At 41.3% G+C, this 19,140-nt stretch overlaps 3 protein-coding genes across 13 annotated transcripts in view; 1 reads left to right on the top strand and 2 right to left on the bottom strand.

The window, feature by feature from the left end:
* PKD2L1 (polycystin 2 like 1, transient receptor potential cation channel) overlaps positions 1 to 7,475 on the bottom strand; it is a 261,390-nt gene extending 253,915 nt beyond the window's left edge. The window contains exons 1-2 of the mRNA XM_079137455.1: positions 6,935 to 7,475; positions 1,747 to 1,934 (exon numbers count right to left, since the gene is read on the bottom strand). The gene's annotated coding sequence lies outside the window, so the exon portion shown is untranslated. The remainder of the gene's footprint in view (positions 1 to 1,746; positions 1,935 to 6,934) is intronic.
* LOC306659734 (acyl-CoA desaturase 1-like) overlaps positions 1 to 19,140 on the bottom strand; it is a 182,132-nt gene that overhangs the window by 68,566 nt on the left and 94,426 nt on the right. The window lies entirely within an intron of this gene.
* The window catches only part of LOC306659736 (uncharacterized protein), a 143,022-nt gene continuing 131,847 nt past the window's right edge, over positions 7,966 to 19,140 (top strand). For 6 of the 11 annotated variants that reach the window (XR_013763406.1, XR_013763407.1, XR_013763408.1 and 3 more), the window contains exons 1-2: positions 7,972 to 8,332; positions 12,391 to 12,458. The gene's annotated coding sequence lies outside the window, so the exon portion shown is untranslated. Of the gene's footprint in view, positions 8,333 to 12,390; positions 12,459 to 19,140 lie in introns of all 11 variants that reach the window. The other 5 variants (XR_013763404.1, XR_013763405.1, XR_013763412.1 and 2 more) reach the window with 4 other exon arrangements.

Raw genomic sequence — 19,140 nt, 5'->3', positions numbered from 1 at the left:
GTAGGTTCATTTCAAGTTTTCTAAGGAATCTCCACACTGCTTTCCAGAGTGGCTGCACTAATTTGCAGTCCCACCAGCAATGTATGAGTGGACCTTTTTCCCCACATCCTCTCCAACACCTATTGTTGCTTGTATTCTTGATAATCGCCATTCTAATTGGGGTGAGATGAAATCTTAGTGTAGTTTTGATTTGCATTTCTCTTATTACTAGAGATGTTGAACATTTTTTCATATATCTGTTGATTGCTTGTACATCTTCTGTGAAGTGTCTGTTCATTTCCTTAACCCATTTGTTGATTGGGTTATTTGTATTCTGCGTGTAGAGTTTTTTGAGTTCTTTATATATTCTGGAAATTAGTGCTCTATCTGAAGTATGAGTGGCAAAGATTTTCTCCCACTCTGTAGCAACTAGAGTTTTTTTATTAAGTATTTTCAGATTCTCAGCAGAGGAATTCTCAAGTCCTGCAGACTTTTATAGTAGCAATGTCCACCATGAACTTGAGAAGCCCAAATGTCCTACATGTCATCATTAGTCTACATGGTCCCCTCAAGAGGTTCAAAGTATTCATTGGGAAAATGGTATATACAAAATTTGAGAATATATGCTCATTGCCATGAAAACATATGACAGGTATATTTTCCTTGCCTGGGTGAGTTTTTTTTTTTTTCTTTTCGTTTTTATGTGAAATAGTACTTATGTGTAACCTAAGGATAATTTTGGAAAAATTTCTATTAACATAAAATCTGAAACTAGTTGTACTCATTTGAGATCATGGTTAAAAATAATAAAAGTGAAATGAATCTGATTGTACTGTGTCTGGGAACTTTATGAATGTGATATAGTCTCCTGGGATCTTCTCGATGGCCCACTATCCCAAATGTGTCCTGCTCCTTTAAGAGTGAAAAAAAGAAATAGCTACAAGGTTTGAGTCATACCCCAGTAACCTGCCCTACCCTTCCCAAGGTAACTTTAGGTTAAACTCTGGGCAGCAGGAAAGGAGGTGTCTGCTCCTATTAAATCAAACACATGTCAGAAGTTGGCACCTTGGCCTGGAGGCATGCCAGGACCACATGTCACATGGTCACATGGACCCAAGACAGAGATGCTGGAAGAGGCTGAGAGCAGCAGCAGAAGCTCTGCCTGGGAAAGCAATGGGTTACATGGCAACCAGGCTGGGCAGCCCAGCTCCTGGAAAGTCCTGGCCTCCAGGCAATAAATGGCTACCTGACCACTGATGCACAACAGCAGGAAGAAGGAAACAATCCAGAGGAAGGTGTGTAAATTCCTGGAGTAGAGAGGGCTTCACGATCACAAGGTGGAAAAGGTGTTTGGGTTGGTTTAACCTCAGCTCTTACCACTTTGGTAATTCTCTTATGGAAAAGAGAGGGCAGAACTTGTACCATCTGCCCAAGCTCCATATTCCTGCAGGAACCTCTTTGACCAACAAAGCTCTGTGAGCTCTGAGAACTAGTTCTGTCAGTTACCTCACTATGATCTAAGGTAGCCCTTGCCTTGAACAAGAAGCATGACTCTCTCAGAGTCATTAGAAGGCAGGACTCAAATTCTGAGTGTCCAAAGTCAAAGGTAATAGACATCAAGGCTTTGCCAGACCTGAATAACTTAAACTGGTGGTGACATATTCTTCATCAATGAGTATTTGGTTTTGTAGCTTGAGTTCCACTTCCTTTCTACTTTGTTTAAAATGCTGAGGCCAGAATAATTTTTCAGTCATCCTATAACTGTACCTGCCCTGCCATGTCTCTGTTGTTGCCACAGACAGGCATCCCAGGGAAATGCGTCCTCACCGTGTTCTTGCTGCTTTCTCATTTCCACACCTGGCTGTCCTCCCTCTGATTAAATACACCTCTGTGCCTCCTCCAGAAAATTCGAATTTCCTATATCCATTTCATCCTTGGACTGTGTTCTTGCTTGTCTGCAAAGTTACCAAAAGAAAAAGGAAAGCAGAGAGATTTTAGAACTGGAAAGCTGTTAAGGGAATGAGTGACGGCTTCCCTCTGAGGGTGAGATGGAGAGCAAGAGCTCCCAGGGGGCAAAGCAGTGAACTCTGCTCTCCATGTTTTATATGAGAAGGGCTAAGAGACTAAGGACCAGTCTAGGCCTCCAGATATAACCATATGCTGGAGTGGTGGAGCATGCCTGTAATCCCAGTGGCTCAGGAGGCTGAGGCAGGAGGATTGTGAGTTCAAAACCAACTTCAGCAATTTAGCAAGACCCTAAGCAACTTAGTGAGACCCTGTCTCAAAATGAAAATTAAAAAGGGCAAGCACCCCTGGGTTTAATCCCTGGTACCAAAAAAAAAAAAAAAAAAAAAAAAGATTTAGCCATGCAATAAAAGAACAAAGAATGGTGTAATATAATAATGGAGAAGCTTAAAAAAAAAAAAAAAAAAAAAGTGAAATTCCTTAAATGAATGAGGCCTAAATAAATGCAAAGGGAAGACCTAAAATTGTGAAGGTAGTAATATTCCTAAAACTGATCTACACATTAAAGGCAATTGTTATCAAATCCTGACTCCTTCTGAAGACAGTTTGACAAGCTGATCCTAAAATTCACAGGAAAATTTTGGGGACCCATAATAGTCAGAATGAACTTGTTACACAAGCTCAAAGTTGGAGAACTCTCAGTTCCTGGTTTCGAAATTACTCATGAGGTTTAATCATCAAGATACTGTGGTGCACTACTGGCATGAGAACACAGAAAAATTGTTGGAAAGGAATATAGAATGTAGATTTAAACCCATATATCCAGAAGTCAATTGATTTTTGATAAGTTCACCTAGACCACTCAGCAAGAAAAAAAATGTGTTTTCAACAGAAGTTGCTGGGACAACTACATATCCACAGGCAAAGGAATGCTGACCTACTTCCTCATACCATATGCAAATATTAATCCAAAATGAATCAGTGAATGCTATAAAACTCTTAGGAGAAAACAAGTGTAAATCTCCATAACCTTGGATGAGACAGTGGGTTTTTAAATATAACACCAAAAGACAAGCAACAAGGAAAAAACAGATAATTTTAAGTTCATCAAATTAAGAACTGTGCTTTCAAAAGATGCTACCTAGAAAAGAAAAGACAACTCACAGAAAGAGGGAAGATATTCACAAATCATATATTTGATAAAGGACTAGTATTCAAAATAAAAAAGAAACACAACTCTACAACAAAAAGACAAATAACCCAATTTTAAAATAGACAAAGTGTTTGAATGCACATTTCTGTAAAGAAGATATACAAATGATTGAAAGCACATAATAGTTGCTTAACATTATCAGTATTTCCATTATCATGGGAATACCAATAAAAATCATAATGATATATTGATTCATATGCATTAGGACAGATATAATTTTTAAAAATGTTACCAACTGTTAATGACAATGTTGGAACTTTCATACATGCTAATGAGAATGGAATTTAAGCTCTTTAAAAAGGTTAAAAATATAGAGGTGCCATGTGACCCAGTAACACTACTTCTAGGACTATACTCAAGAGAAATGAAAACTCATACCACACAAAAACTTGTATATGAATGTTCATAGTTGCATTATGTTACCAGAAAGTAGAAACAATCCAAGTGTTCATCAACAGATGAATAGATAAACATGATGTGGTGTAGTCATACAGTGGAGTATTATTCAGTCATAAAAGAATAACGTTCTGATACATGGTATACCATGGATATCCCACGATATCCTTTGAAAACATTATTCTGAGGCCAGGGAATTAGACACAGGGGAACATGTATTGTATGCCTCCATTTATATGAGGTGTCCACAGTAGGGAAAAGTAGACTGGTAGTTGACAAAGGCTGTAAAAGTGACTGCTGATGGGCAAGAGTTTTGTGGCATGAAATGTTCAAAGCTTAGACCGTGATGTTGCTTGCGTGATGCTAAAGTATACTAAAAACAACTGAATTATACCATATAAAGGTTGAATTTGTGGTATATGAATTCTATACCAATGAAACAATTATATGAGAAAAAATCTTGTATTTTAATGTTTTTGCCATTAGTTTTTGCTGAGATTCAAATCCAAATGTACTCAAAAAGGACTGACTGAACTACTTCATTAAAAGAAGCACTCCATTTTTCCTTAATTATTCAGTTACATGGTTCCTGGTCTTACAATTCCAGGAAACAAACACTAGCCACATTGACAAAAGGCAGCTGGTATGAACTGGAATCTAAGATGATAGTTTCGCTATACCAAATTATAGTTGTTGGAAGAATCCATACACTATGCCCTACATTAGTGAAAGGGCCACTGTACCAGCACAAATGCAACTTGCTTTAAAGTGGGAAATTCAAGATCTCAGTCCATCAGAATGGAGCACACAGGGTTCTCCACAGTAACAGAAATAACAACATTTCTACAGACAGGCACTATACTGTACAGAGCAGCACATGACCTCACTGTATCAGAAGCAGGTGCTGTTATTGCCTGAATTCAACCAAAGAGGTATCTGGATTAGATCTGGAGAGCTCTGAGAGAGTGGGTAGTGCCCTACATTAGTGAAAGGGCCACTTTAGTCTGGCTCCAGAACTGAGGCCTCACCTGCTGGCCATCTTGGGTGTGGAGTAGAAGACAATGGAGACAGACTCAAATCCCTCTTTTACCCAAGTACTGCCAGTGATACCCAGTCATACTCAGAGGCAAAATCTGGTGGTGGGGCCCTTCTCCCTGGCTGCCAAAGGCAGGGAGCTGAATTGAAGCATGCTTTCTGTGTTCTGCAAGAACCCAGCTCTCTCCACCTCCTGAGCCACCTGAACACTGAGCCACACTTGAGATTTAAACTTCCTCCTTACCAAAGAAACAGACCTGACATTTCTTCTCTTTTCCATTCATACTCCACCCTTCTATAAAGTTCTGAGTTCCTTCACGGGCATCTTACTTTATTGGAAATGTCTCCCTGTAGTTAAACTAGCAGAACTTGATGAAATAATGTGAAAATCTATGTCTTTTTTTTTTTTTCCCCTCCAGTACTGGGAATTGAACCCAGGGCCTCAAACACACCAAATGAGCACTCTACCACTGAGCTACATCCACAGCCCTTTTTATTTTATTTTGAGACAGGGTCTTGCTAAGTTGAACTGGCCTTGAACTTGTGATCCTCCTGCTCAGCCTTTGGAGTCATTGGGATTATAGGTGTTCAGCACTATACCTGGTCCTCATGTCTTCTTTTAAAGTTCGGTCTCTGCTACGAATAGGGTGAAAAGTCACAAGGAATGGGAATCCTATTCTGTGGCCTACAGTTAACTTTCTATGTCACAGGCAAAGAGCTGGTTCCTGAACACTGACTTTGGGGAAAATGTAACAAACCCTAATCCCCTAATCATAGACTTCAAGGAGCTGGGATTCTATCCTGGGTTGCTGGAGGAAAGAACCCTCCCCTTTTGGCAACCCAGTCCCGCCCCTCCTCCATTATTTTGCCCAGCCTGTTATATCCAGGCCATAGAGGCCTCACAAAGGGGCAGTGTGTGCTGTGCTGGCTTCTGATAGTCTTGGGCCCAGGCAAGAAACCTTGGAGGCACCAAAAGGGTCCTCTCCATCTAACCCATTTCCCAGAGGGAACAGTGAGTAGCCTTGCTTAGGTCACGCTTTGAAAAATCTTGTGAACAACTAGAAGAAATGAAGAAAAAGAAAAAAGCAAATGTGAAAATAAGCATAGGACTCAGGATTACTCATGGAGCTATTTTTACTCTTGTCTTAGAGAATGCTGATCTGTGAGACTCCCCTTTCAGTTTGTTCATTTCAGAGGTGTTTACATTTTTTTGGAAGTGGTGTTCACACAACGTAAAGTCACCATTTCGAGTAAATAATTTCGTGGCATTTAGCACATTCATAAAATTGTGCAACTACCACCTCTAGTCCCAAAACATCTTCGTCACTGCAAAGAAAATCCCAAACTCATTCAACAGTGTCCATTTACCCAGACTCCAGCTTCCACCCTTGGCAACAACCCATGTTTTATCTGCCTCTATGGGTTTATGTATTCTAGATGTTTCAGAGAAATGGAATTCTACAAGTGACGTTCTGTGTCTGGCTTCCATCCAAGCATAATGCTTTTGCATTCATCCACACTATAGAAGAAACTGCTACTTCATTCCTTTCTATTGTTAATTCCATTGTATGTGTATACGAAAGCTGATCTACTGGTTCATCTAATGATAAACATTTGTTTCATCCTTTTGACTACTGGGAATAATGCTACCACGAACATTATGGACAAATATTTGAGAACTCCTTTGTATTCATTTGGGTGCATATCTAGCAGTGGAGTGTCTGAGTCACATGCAATTCTGTGTGTAACTTTTTGTGGGGTTTCAACAGTGTTTTCCACAGTAGCTGCACCATTTACATTCCCACCACCAACTTGTGAGCATTACCCTTTATCCTTTATGTGTACACATCTGTCCCTTTCCTTCTTGTCCTTTTCCTTCAGGAAAGTAAGTCCCCACAGGACACCCTCCAACCAGAGTAGAGGGTGGGAGAAGGCACATCAGGCCAAAGCTTCCAGTCTTGCCCTTTTCCACCAACAGGGCAGTGTGCCACAGGGGCAGGGAGGACCAGGCTGCCTTGCTAACCCACCATGGCCATTCATCTTGTAACACAGGTTAATGTCTCCAATTTGAATTCAAGGAATGAAATCCATGGACACAGGGGTGAGAGCAGAGAAACAGGATTTATTAGAGTAATGGAAAAAACACTGGAAGGGGAGGGGCCCCAATAGAGGGGTGCCAACGGGGATCTGTTGTCTAGGGGGTTTTAAAGGCATGTCTGATGGCCCAGCACAGGTGGTTGTTGGTGGCATGGACCAATGAAGCTCTTCGAGCTCTGATCTTAATAAGCCAAACCTAAGTGCATAATTTCATTCCCTTATTTACATCATTAAGAGGGCAGGTCTCACCTGGTCTTTTCCGACACCTCTATATTGGAAAAAGGAAGCATTTTGAGTAGGGGTCTGATTGTGGTCGACTGTTGCTAGGGGTTCGGGCAACAATAGCTAAGGACGGGGTGCTGTGGTTGAAACTGTGAGGAACAGAAACCGGTATTCCAACTCAGAAGGCGGCATTGTGGTCAAGCCTGCAGGGAGTAGAGAGTCACCACTGTCCTTGAGACCTGCTGTCTCCCTTCAGGTTGGCATGAGATACCCCTCTCCTTTTCTTCTCCAAGGCCCTTATCCTGCCTCAATGTGATTCCACAGAACCACGGCCCTAGCGACTCCAACGCCCCGGTCTTCACCTCCATCCCTCACTAAACTCCTCAATAGCCCAGTCGAGGTTGGAAGGAGGCCGCTCCGCGTGGAGGCCACCAGCCAAGCTCCGTCTGCAGCGCCGGGCTGAGCTCTCAGCCACAGCTCCCGCAGCCCAACTCGCTGCCTCCTGCCCTGGACCGGGTCCTGGAGGGGCGGGGCTGAGCCGACGCCCGGGGAGCAAAGCCGCGCCCTCCGCACCTCCCGCCGGGGTTACTGCCGGTCACAGACCGGGCCTTCGGGGTTACTGGCGTTCACGCCGAGCTCAGCGCCTGAGCCCGTGCAGCCAATCAGCGGCCGTCCAGGTTGTCAGACGGCGTCGGCGCCAATCAGGAGGCTCGACCGCACCAGCTCTCGCCGCGCGTCTCCGCGCGTCTCCCGGCCTCCGGCAGCCTTTTTAGTTTCCAGGCCCAGGACGCAGGCTCTGTTCTCCTGGGCTTCTCCCGCCTTGCCCTGGAACCGGGAAGTGCGGACGGCCTTGCAGAACCCGAGTCCTGTGCGCTGCGACCACGAGAGCTCTCTGAGCGGTGGAGGCCGCTCCTCCCCAGCACAGGCCCTCCTTCCCGGCCTGGAAGAAACGCTTAGCGCTTTAGCCTCGCATGCTGCCAGCCCCTCGCCCCGGGGACTTGGCCTGTGTGGGCGGCCGGTCCCCAGTTGCCCTTGAGGTGGGGCAGACCTGGCTAAGCAGGCAGGGCACAAAATTGTCTGCAGTAGTGCAAATACCTACCCTGTGTGCGAATGCGAGTCCCACTAAAGGTAATTGACCCGGGGACATAGAGGAGGAGAACACAGAGAAACCTGGTAAATTTACACTCAGTGATTTGGAACCAGGATATTCAGTGGAAAGAAAGGAAAAGGAAACACATGATGATTGCATCAGCCTGGTTTTGGTGCTTGTGACTTCCATAGAAATCTTTAACGTTTTCCAGGAAGAAGTCATGTGACAGTGGTCTAAAAGTGGATCCCCAGATTCTATCACGATCCTAGGAGAGCAGATCCTCAAGTCACCCAGTGTCTCCCTTCCCTCTTCTCAGTGCCCTTGTTGGAATATGGGTGAGTGGTTGGGGGAAGGCAGGTGAGATCTGAAACAAGACAGTTGTTACAAGAGATTGGGGAGAGGGGTGTCCCAATGAACTGTGTTCATTTGAAAAATCTCCTGTAATAACCTTGTATTTTTTTTTATGCTTAAGTTAATTTGTGCATAAGGAGTGTGCATTTTTCACGACTCTTTATGAAAACAGCAGGACCCCTTCTTCCTCTCCTTGCCATTTTCTGCTTCTCAGAGGCAACCTTTGAACTCCTTTTAGCTCCGTCTTTGGCAGTCCTCTCTGTATCTCTATGTGACATGCTTATGTGGCCACTTAGTGATTTAAACCCTTTATACATTACTTATTGACTTCTCACTAGGTCATTTTCCCGTCACACCACCACAGCCACTGCTCACTCATTCACGTGTGCACCTGCATGGTTCACTTTCGCTGTCCTCTAAGAACAGTTGTGTTGTAATTTTGGTTATATCAGTAGTTCATGTTTATATTACTATGTATAAATATTGTTCACACAGGAGCTATGTAGTACACCCATGATTTTTCTCTTGAACAACTATTTGTTTCCTCTGGACTTAATAACTTTTTTTTTTCTTTTAGATTTCTGTGCATTTATTGTTAGTTCCACCCAATCTCCCACTAGTTGTCTACATCTTATGTCAAAACATTTGGTCACATCAGATATTCTCTCAATCTCACTGTCCTGAAACCATCTCTCCTGGATGCTGTCACCAGCTCCACACTGGACTGGGTACTCTCTGAACCTCTTACTTGGTTCTTCTCACAAGCATGATTCTAGTGATTCCCTTTACTTCTCATTGGTGTTCTTTCTTTTGCTTGTGGTGTCTTTCTGTTCTTTTTTGGTTTACCGTCTTGCGGGGAGATGTCCATTCTCTTAGTCTCATGAGAAGCAGAATGTTTTCAAGAATTTCTGTGTTTCCAGTTTTCCTAAATTTCATTATGATGTGCCTTGGTATAGATCTATTTCCATGCATTGTCAAGATATTTTGTGGACCTTCCATATTTAGAATTGCTTGTTTTTCAGGTCTGAGAATGTGTTTTGGTGATTTCTTAATTGATGACTTCCTCCTCCTCCAATTTTTTTTTTGTTCTCTTAAATCTTCAGAATTGGGGTGGGGGGAAGGGAAAAAATAACAATGAATCAAACAACATTGCCCTATGTAAATTTATTTAATTAAAAAATAAATAAATTGGAAACCAAAATATAAAAAAAATCCTCAGAATTGATTAAGTTTTTAAAAATTACCTTCTCATTTTCAATTTTTTTCTTGAGATTTTTTTTTACATCTTTTACCATTCTTATAACACGTTATAAACATCTTATAAATGCTATAATATTTGTGATATTACACTTTAATTTCCAGGGGTTTTTTTGTTTTTTGTTTTAGGGGGTTTTTGGTACTCTCAATTGAATCCAGAGGTGTGGTAACCACTGAGCTGCATCCCCACCCCCGCCTTTTTTTTTTTGGAAACAGTGCCTCACTAAGTTGCTGAGGCTGGCCTTGAACTTGCAATCCTCTTGCCTTAGATTTCTCGGTTGCTGAAGTTACAAGCGTGTGCTACTACATTGGGCTTCCAAAGATTTTTTGGGGGGGATATTCCTTTTTATATTTTCATTTTAAATTTTTGTGCCTGACTTTAATCTTTTTAAAAATATTATTTAATTATCAGTGGACCTTTATTTTATTTATATACGTGGTGCTGAGAATCCAACCCAGTGCATTGCTAGGCAAGCGATCTGCCACTGAGCCACAACCCCAGCCTTTTTATGTTTTCTTGTTTGTTTTATGGATGTAGTATTTTCTCTTACTCCTTTAAGAGGATTAATGATAGTTTGGAGAATAATTTTTTTCTCCCTACATTATCTCTGGCCTCATGTGTTCCAGGTTTTCTTGTTTTTTTTTTGTTGTTTTTTCCCTGTCTTCTGTTTTGGCAGATCCACGCCTGTCTGTTTTTGTTTAACAATTGGGTACAGAGCCTTTGGAGGTTCTGAGTGCCCAATAGCACATATTTAGTGTGAGTTCTCTACCTCCTAACAGAACTGGTTCTGTGATTCCCAGTATCAGTATCATAGCTTTTTCATTCTAGGCTCTCAGAGTCTGAGGAGATGGTTCCTTCAGTTCTTTCCTGATGGTTTGAGGCCTAGCTGCCTCATTCTAAATAAATATAGAATTTATATTCCTAATATGTTGTGTGAGAGAGGAAAAAGATACTACAAATTAAGCCTCCATATTTAGAACATAATGTGAATGTTAAATAGGTAATAGTTTAAAAGTTCAATTAAAAGTATCTAGTTCAAAAGAGACAACCATCAATTCATGAAGACCCACATCAACTTTTCTTCCTTCATATTAAGCTTTCCCTATACTCCCTTACATAATTCTGAATATTTATATGGGTTAACTGAGTTATCCTTTGTTTACCCTCCTATTCGTAATATACTAGATTAATGTAAGAAATGTATTATATAAGTGGGTTGAATTAAAGGATTTTTTAAAAAGATGGAAAGATCATCTGATGAAACAAAATTTAAAAAGACAAAGAACTGCAAAAATATGGTTTTGAAACACATGAGACGGAAATCTGGGGCAGTTTGGGCTGCTGCTAATTTGACAATGTGAGCAAATGACTGCTGCAGTAGCAGATGATCCAGCTATAAGAGTTAACAATGAGCCTTGAACACATGTGTACAGAGGTTAGTGTCATAGTCAAAACTTTAGTAAAGTCAACCTGACCCACTTAATGCTATGTGTAATTGTCACTAGGCTTCATAGTATTGAGACACAGGTGGTCCATAATTTACATAAATGACCATGGTTGCTTTTGCTTTTCCACTGCTGTATTAGTCAGCTTGCCTTCACTATAATGAGATCCCTGAGGCAACTAACTTATACAGAGAAAAGGTTTATTTAGCACTTGGTTCTGGAGTTTTCAGTGGAAGTTCAGGGGTCCTACCACTTGGGTCTGGTGAGGGTTGTGATGTTATTAGTAGTGAGTGGTAGAGCAAACTATTCACATTATGAGCCCAGAAACAGAGACAGGAAGGTGAGATCCCACAATCACTATAGGAGTCTGGCCCCAGTGACTTAAACCTCTCACTGGACCCTCACCTCCCAGAGGTCTACATACCTCCCTAAATGCCACCCAACTGACCAAGTCTTTAACATATGAACCTTTAGGAGATAATACCCACATTCAAACCATAGCAATAGTCATTTTAAATTTTTATGATAGTTTTGTTAGTCTTCCAGTATTTCTAGTGTGTGTATGTATAATAATAACCAACATTATTGAGTATGTCAGTGTGTTACCCATATCTGTTTAAAAAGTTTTCATAGCAATTTGATATGGTAGGTACTATGCTTTATGCTAAGTACTTATTTTGTGTATACCAAATATTATTTTAAGTGTTTCACATGTTTGAGGCTCATGTAATTATCATAACAATTATGTGAAGTGGAAATGACTCTATCTTCCATTTCTTGTACACAGAAAATACACTATTGAGAGTTTAGCCATTATCACTTAGCCTTTTAAGTGGTAAAGTTGGAACTGGAACGAAGGTAGTCAGATTCTAAAATGTGCTTCTTAATAGTTAAGCTTTTCTGCAGCCTGTATTTCCCTTGCTCCTATTCCCAGTTCTTATCTGGGACTAATTCCTGAAAAAGATGTGAGTACTTCTGGGAGATCTTAGTGCTGCTCTGCACAATAACCATAAGGAAGACCAGGTACTGATCACATGGTCTCTACTGTGTTTTTATTATTCTTCTGCTGGAGTCTTCCATTCTGTTTCCATATCCACAGGACAATGTATCTTCCTCCAAAAAAGCTCTGCTTTATCTGGGAATCACAACATTGTTTGGAATAGGCATATTTTTTGCAGAGTGATGCTGCCCACCCTGAGTTCTATGTATAAAATATAGGGACAAAGGGAATACTGTGTGCAGGGGTGAGGGATGAGATATGTAGGACTTTGTACTTTCTGCTCAATGTTTTTTAAACCTAAAACAGCTCTTTACAGTAAGTCTATTAATTTTTTTAAAGTAGGTTTGTCACTGGAAGGGGTTCAGGGAGTTCTGGGGGACTAAAGGACCTCAACTCAGGACGATCAGGTAAGATGATGTCCTTGACAGAAAAATATTTCAGTATGCAACAAAGACAGGGATTTATTTAGTAAAGCAGGTATATAGTCAGGGGAGAACCTAGACTGTCTGAAGAAACAAAGGTGCTCTTGGGGTAAGTAAGGAATACGTATTCAAGGGAGAATAAGTACCATCTCTAGAGCAAAGGATGCTTTTGGGGTTCTTAGGCTCTTATCCCCCCACCCCCCACCCCCACATGGTACTGTCGATTGAACCCAGAGGCTGCTGTATCATTGAGGTACCTCCCTAGCCCTTTTCATTTTTTATTTTGAGACAGGGTTGCTAAATTACTGAAGCTGGCCTTGAACTTGCAAAGCTTCTACCTCAGCCTACCTAGTTGCTGGGATTATAGGCATGTGCCACTGTGCCCAGCTCAGGCTCTTTTTTTTTTTTTTTCCTTTTTTTGTGGTACTGGGGATTGAACCCAGGGATATTCTACCACTGAGCTACATCCCCAGTCATTTTTTATTTGAAACAGGATCTTAATAAGTTGCCCAGGCTGATCTTGAACTTGTGATCTTCCTGCCTCAGCCTCCCAAGTTACTGAGATTACAGGCATGCATCACCATGCCTGGCTCATCTTTTAAAGAAAACAAGCCTAATGAGGGATTGGCTTGGGAAGGTATGTAGGGATGACATTTGTCTAGTGACCACAAGATGTTTTATGGTGGTCTAGTTTTTCTCAGGTTCCTTAGGCAGATGTGATCTTTGGATCAATCCAAGCACAAGTATCTTTCAGCAGAGTATCTCCAGTTATCTTTTTGTGTATGTATTTGGATTGTCCCCCCACTCATATTCATTACCAAGACACACACACATGCTAATAGTCCAGGCTCCACACTGATACCACTGAAGAAATTCACATTATTTTACCACCTTGGTGAGTGCACAGAAAACTTTCAAGTTCCCATTTTATTCCCTGTGTCTAATTATAAATGGAGATTGAAGCTGCTATTCAGTTTGTTTCAGTCATTTCTCCTTATTTTGGGCTGGTTCTCCAAACTAGCAAATCCCAGGAGATGGTTGGTACCACATTGCTTTGTGGTCAGCAGGTTGGCAGCTGTGGTGAGAACTCGTGCCTGATTCTCCATAGTCTGTGGCTCAGATGGGCACTGGACCAGGAGCGCCAAGCACCATGCTCTTTTCACACTTGTCCCTTTTCACAACAAGGACATTGTTATTGAGCCAAGTTTGGGTACTGGGCTCCCTCTTCCCTTGCTATGCTCATTCCTTCCCAGGAGGCAACTTGGTATCATGCAGCAAGCTCCCTGAAGATCAGTCTCCCATATTGGTCAGAAGTGGCCAGATGTGTTTGAATCCAGTGGTTGATGCAGCTTAGACTTTTGAGTTAGGATTACCCTTTTCCCTCCCCCACTCATGATTTTACAAAGTGAAAATTCTGAGTACAAATCTCCAAAATTTGATGTTTGCCTCTCAACACCGAGGACTTTCTTTCTCCTATCCTCTGCTCCCCTGTGATTCTGCTTCTCTGCACTTTCCCCACAGTCTTTGAGTGACATACTTGGCTTCTCCCTAACCTTTGATCACATCTCTCATCATCCACAGAAAGTCTGGGAGTCATGAGGCTCCTGATGGCCTCTCAGGAGTCACATGGCATTGCTATAAGTGGGCATATAATTGCTATAATGGAGAGATTGGTTAAGGAGTATAAGGTTACACTTAGGAGGAATGAATTCTGGTGCTCTGTGGCTCAGTAGGGTCAATATAGTTCCAGAGAACATATTGTTTATCTCAAAATTGCTAGATAAGAGGATTGTCAATGTATTCAACATAAAAAAAATGATAAAAATTTAATGTGATGGTTGTGCTAATGATCCAGATGTGATCATTATTAATTATTAATTGAAACATCACATTGTGCCCCATAACTATATATATTAATTGAATGCATATATTAATTGAAACATCACATTGTGCCCCATAACTATACAATTTTTATGTGTCAATCAAAAACAAATTAAAAAGAAAAAAAAAAAAAAGAAAGCAATGAGATAGATTGGTGGATTTATATACACTTTAGTACATCTTCTTTTTAGCCGGATTGCCAAACATGCCACTGAAAGGGGTGTGTCTTGGTACAAATAGCATGTATATGTGCATTATGCGAAGAAGTGGGAGGGACAGAGGGGGAGAGACTTTGCCAGGTGGGAATCAATGAAAAGGTCCACAATTAGAATAACAATGGAGTTACCCATCCCTGCTATGCCAAGACAAACCTGTGTGTCATAGGGTAGAAATATCACCAGACAAGAATCCTGGTCTGTTATTTACTCTCTGACTCATGTGTACCATATAAAAAAGAACTCTTTCCAAGACTTGTCTGACGATGGGTGCCATCCCAGAAAGACTTGTTCTTAAAGTCACACCATGCCTTGGACTCCCTGATAGTTTCATCTTGACCAAGACCATCGTAGACATTGGCTTTAACTTCAGCACAAGGCTTGCTCTGCTTCTCCACTTGGTCTCTTCCAGTTTGCTCTAATTTCACAACATTGAGGTATTTGATTTCTCATCTGACACTGATACCCCACCCCATCCCTTCTCCAGATGCTGTCTACTGAGATCTTCCCCGTGCCAGAGGGAAAACCAAGGAGGTGCTGCCCCCTGCAGAGCGCTAGTTCCTGCAGCCCCAGAGATCTATCAGGACTGAAGACAGGTTTTCTGAGGTGTTGGAGAGTTTCTCTCCACCAGGCGGCGCTGTTGTTCCTAGTGCCAGCTAGTTTAGGGTAGGAAAAAACTTGGTTAGAATTAGAAGGGATGGAGTAGGGATGGGGTGGGGGTGGGGGTGGGGGTGGGGGTGGGGGTTGGGGTGGGGGGGAGGCGGGTAACAGGAAAGTAGTAGGGAGAGGTTAAGGAAGAAAGCTTTCTGCCATACGGGGCTATCCCCACCATCTGATCTGTTTCAATTAGGAAATTTCTCCTCCACTCCCAGTAATTCATAGTGGAATGATTTGCCCCAACAGTCCAAAATCTAGCTGACCAAGAGTATCACAAAGGGAATTTTTCAAAGATATAGATTCTCGAATTTTATCCCAAGAACCTCTGGTTTATAAATTTAAGAAGTGACTCAGTCATCTTTTTAAAAATATCAGGATGATCATTGGCATTTCTTTTTTAAAAGAAATGCAAGGAAAAGAGTTCTTTAAAGGGGACTCAGTTGTTGCAAAACGCTAAATACAGCTTCCATTTCTCAATTAAATAACAATAAGCATTCTAAGAATCAACTATGCACCAGTGATTCTCTAGGAAATAGGTGCACAGTTTATCAAGTATGCTCATTTGTCTTCTTTAGGAAACTGCCTGCTAAATGGACTCTTCAGTGTTTCCTATGGTCCATTTTGTGCAAAGACTGTGACCCCACAGATCCATATTCCCTATATCAGGACCCACTGACTCTCTTCTCTGTGCCAAGCATCCCAGCAAAGGAACCTGGGATCTATCTGTCTTCAGCATCACTCACACCTAAGTTGAATCCTAATTCAACCACTCATTCACCTGGGACAACAAAACATTTCCTACTCTTCCTGAATCCACTAGGAGAGAAGCACACCTGGAGGCTGATATAAGACTCAAATGAGATCCTGTGACTTCCTGAGCACTTGGCACAGAGTGGTCAATACGTGCTAGTTTATAATAGTTGTGGGGGATAGCCTTATCACTCTTTCTGTTGCCTTGGTCTCTACAACTTCCCTCCTGGTCTTGGTGATCTGACCCTCTGTGCACATGTTCTTTCTGGGTCCTAATGCCCTTCTCTCATAACGACTGCTTGGCCTTGCCTTCAATAACCTGTACAAAAAACAAAGCCAAAAAAAAATGTCCTTCCTCCCCAGAATCAAGGCAGGTAGATAACATAAACATCTTTATCCTTCCTTCCTCTCCTCCCCGCCCCTCTCTCTGTCAGAATGATATCCTGGACCTGACCTCAGCAGGAACTATCACACATTGGTGGGCAACAGAACACAAGTTAAAGTGGGAGCAGATGAAAAAGTGCTGCTTCCTGGGTGACCTTGTGAGAGTCTGACTAAATTCACCTGGTGTGGAGCCCAGTCATCCCCAATTTTACAACTCCCTAAGTCACACTAGGAAAAATATTGCCTGTAAAATTACCTAGTCCCAGGGTATGCACCCCAAGGCTTCCAGGGCCCAAGTAGATAATGCACAGATGTGAAGGGACAGGGTGTAGGGACAAAAGTGAGCTGGGCTTTCCAAGTAGAGCTGGCAAGTGCATGCCCTGTGTATCTTCTTTACCTGCTTGAAATCAAATATAAATGCATTTTGAAATGATTTTCTAGGCTAATAATATTTGTCTTGGAGCTCAGAGAGGGAAAGGGGCTTGCTCAGTGTGACTTGTTGTGGTGGACCAGAGCCCGAACCTCCGACTGAGCCTCCCTGGTTGTCCTGCCCTGTTCCAGCCTCCTGATGGAGCCAAACAGCCTCATTCTTTGATCATAGCCAGTTGTTGAAAAGGAAAATGTATAGACCCAACTCTGACAGTACATTCCTCTAGTAATTGGAACTAGGGATAGGAGAGGATACCATTTTTATTTTACATATCTGGATTTTGTTAAACAACTAGAATGCATCATTTTTACATTTTTTCCCCAAATGTCAAATACAGGTGTTAGATGAATGGCAATGAAATTGGCACAGTTATTTGACCCATTTTTCCCATTGTCCTAGATATGGAACAAATATAAAAACTTAACTATAGTATATAATATATAATACATTTGATAGTATTAATTAATGTTAGCTAATATAGTACATAATCTCTAATTATCATTTCCAACCTATTTTAATGCATCTGGGTCAATTTTATTGAAATATCAGCAGAACTGAAATCTTGGGATTAATGGGTTAATCCTTCCAAATCTTCCATAAACCTGGGGGAGCAACTGCATAGCAAAACCGAAATCCATGGACCATATTTTGTAAGACCAGGTTACAATATATCCCAAGGATCTCCATTTACCAGGAGATGAAAGCAAATTAACAGTTGTAAGTTCTGAAAAATTTCAGCACGTAAATGGGAAAAAACAAAGGAGGTCACAAGATAGTTGAAAGACCCCCAAATTAACACCCTTATATACCCACAGGAATGTAAGATGGGCCAATCCAGGAGAGGAAAACTGGGGGAGTTTGACCTATTCCTTCTAGGGTGTCACAGTGCATAGGGCCCACAATAAAATCTGCTGAGAGCAATCTGGCTTCTAAAAGTTCATGAAACTGACCAACCAGGGCTGCATTTCAGAACATGAGTACGCTCACAGGAGAAAATTATAGGAGTAGAATGAAAATTAAGTGAGATTGGATCATAGAACCAATGAAAGAGAAGGTCCACATAAAGTGAGGGAAGCCATGCTTGGAAGTTGCAGAAAGTAAGCCATGCTGTTTTTAAACATGATACTCATGTGTCTCAAAATTCCAGGAAAGCTGACATCAGATAGAACTAAATACCAGAAAAATATCAAGATCAAATTCTATAAAAGTTTTTATGTGGAAAAGAAGCATAAGAAGCAGATAACATTTCTATAGACAATGATAAGTCTACCAGAAACATGTTAAAACTGTTACACTTTGCTTGAAACAAGCTGAAAAATATTTTTTAAATGATACAAGACATTAAAAAATAACAGAAGCCAGGTGCAGTGGCACACTGTAACCCTAACCAACTCAGAAGGCTGAAGTAGGAGGATCACAAGTTCAAGTACAGCCTTGGCAATTTAGTGAGATTCTGTTTCAAAAAGAAGAAAGGACCAGGATGTTGCTCAGTGTCCCTGAATTCAATTCCCCAGTACCCCACTCCCTCCAAAAAAAAGAATAGCAGAAATCAGAACACGTCAGAAATGAAGTGACTGAAATCATGGGAGAGTTAGCAAGAAAAGAACATTTCAGAAATAAAGACTAAACTTTCAGGAGCACCAGAATGAATTAGCACAACAGGAGAAGTAGAAGGTGAAAAAGAGGGAAATGTTGAAACCACAAAAGAATAAAAAAGATTAAAGAGAAAGTGACAAATGTTGAAGATAAAAACATCCAACTTCTAGATCACAAGAGATCTTTGTTGTTGGGAGAGATTCTAATTATACTGGAGTTTAAACTTTTTTCCCTGATACTGGGGATGGAACCCAGGAGTATTCTACCATTGAGCTTTATCCCTAGCCATTTGTTTTGTTTTGTTTTTTGAGAAGGGTCTCACTAAGTTGCTGAGGCCGACCTCAAAATTGTGATCCTCCTGTCTCCACCTCCAAAGTTACTGGGGCTACAGGCATGTGTCATTGTGCAGGGCTAGTATTCGTTCTTTTTTAAAATTATTTTTAGTTGTAGATGGACACAGTACCTTTATTTTATTTATTTATTTTTTTGTGGTGCTGAGGATCTAACCCAGTGCCTCACACATTTTGTGGTGCTGAGGATCTAACCCAGTGCCTCACACATTTTGTGGTGCTGAGGATCTAACCCAGTGCCTAAGCAAGCACTGTACCACTGAGCTGCAACCCCAGCCCTAGTATTCATTCTTGACAAGCTGGGAGATTGAGTGGACTAGGAAGGAAATTAAACTTTCATAGAGTCAAATGGAAAGTCGTGTATTTTGTTTTAAAAATCCCAATTGCATTCAATGGGTAAAGGA

Source organism: Sciurus vulgaris (genome assembly GCF_902686455.1).
Source record: "Sciurus vulgaris genome assembly, chromosome: 4".
Lineage (NCBI taxonomy): Eukaryota > Metazoa > Chordata > Mammalia > Rodentia > Sciuridae > Sciurus > Sciurus vulgaris.
The sequence above is the reverse complement of the archived record's forward strand: the minus strand, read 5'-3'. Positions and strand labels throughout refer to the sequence as shown.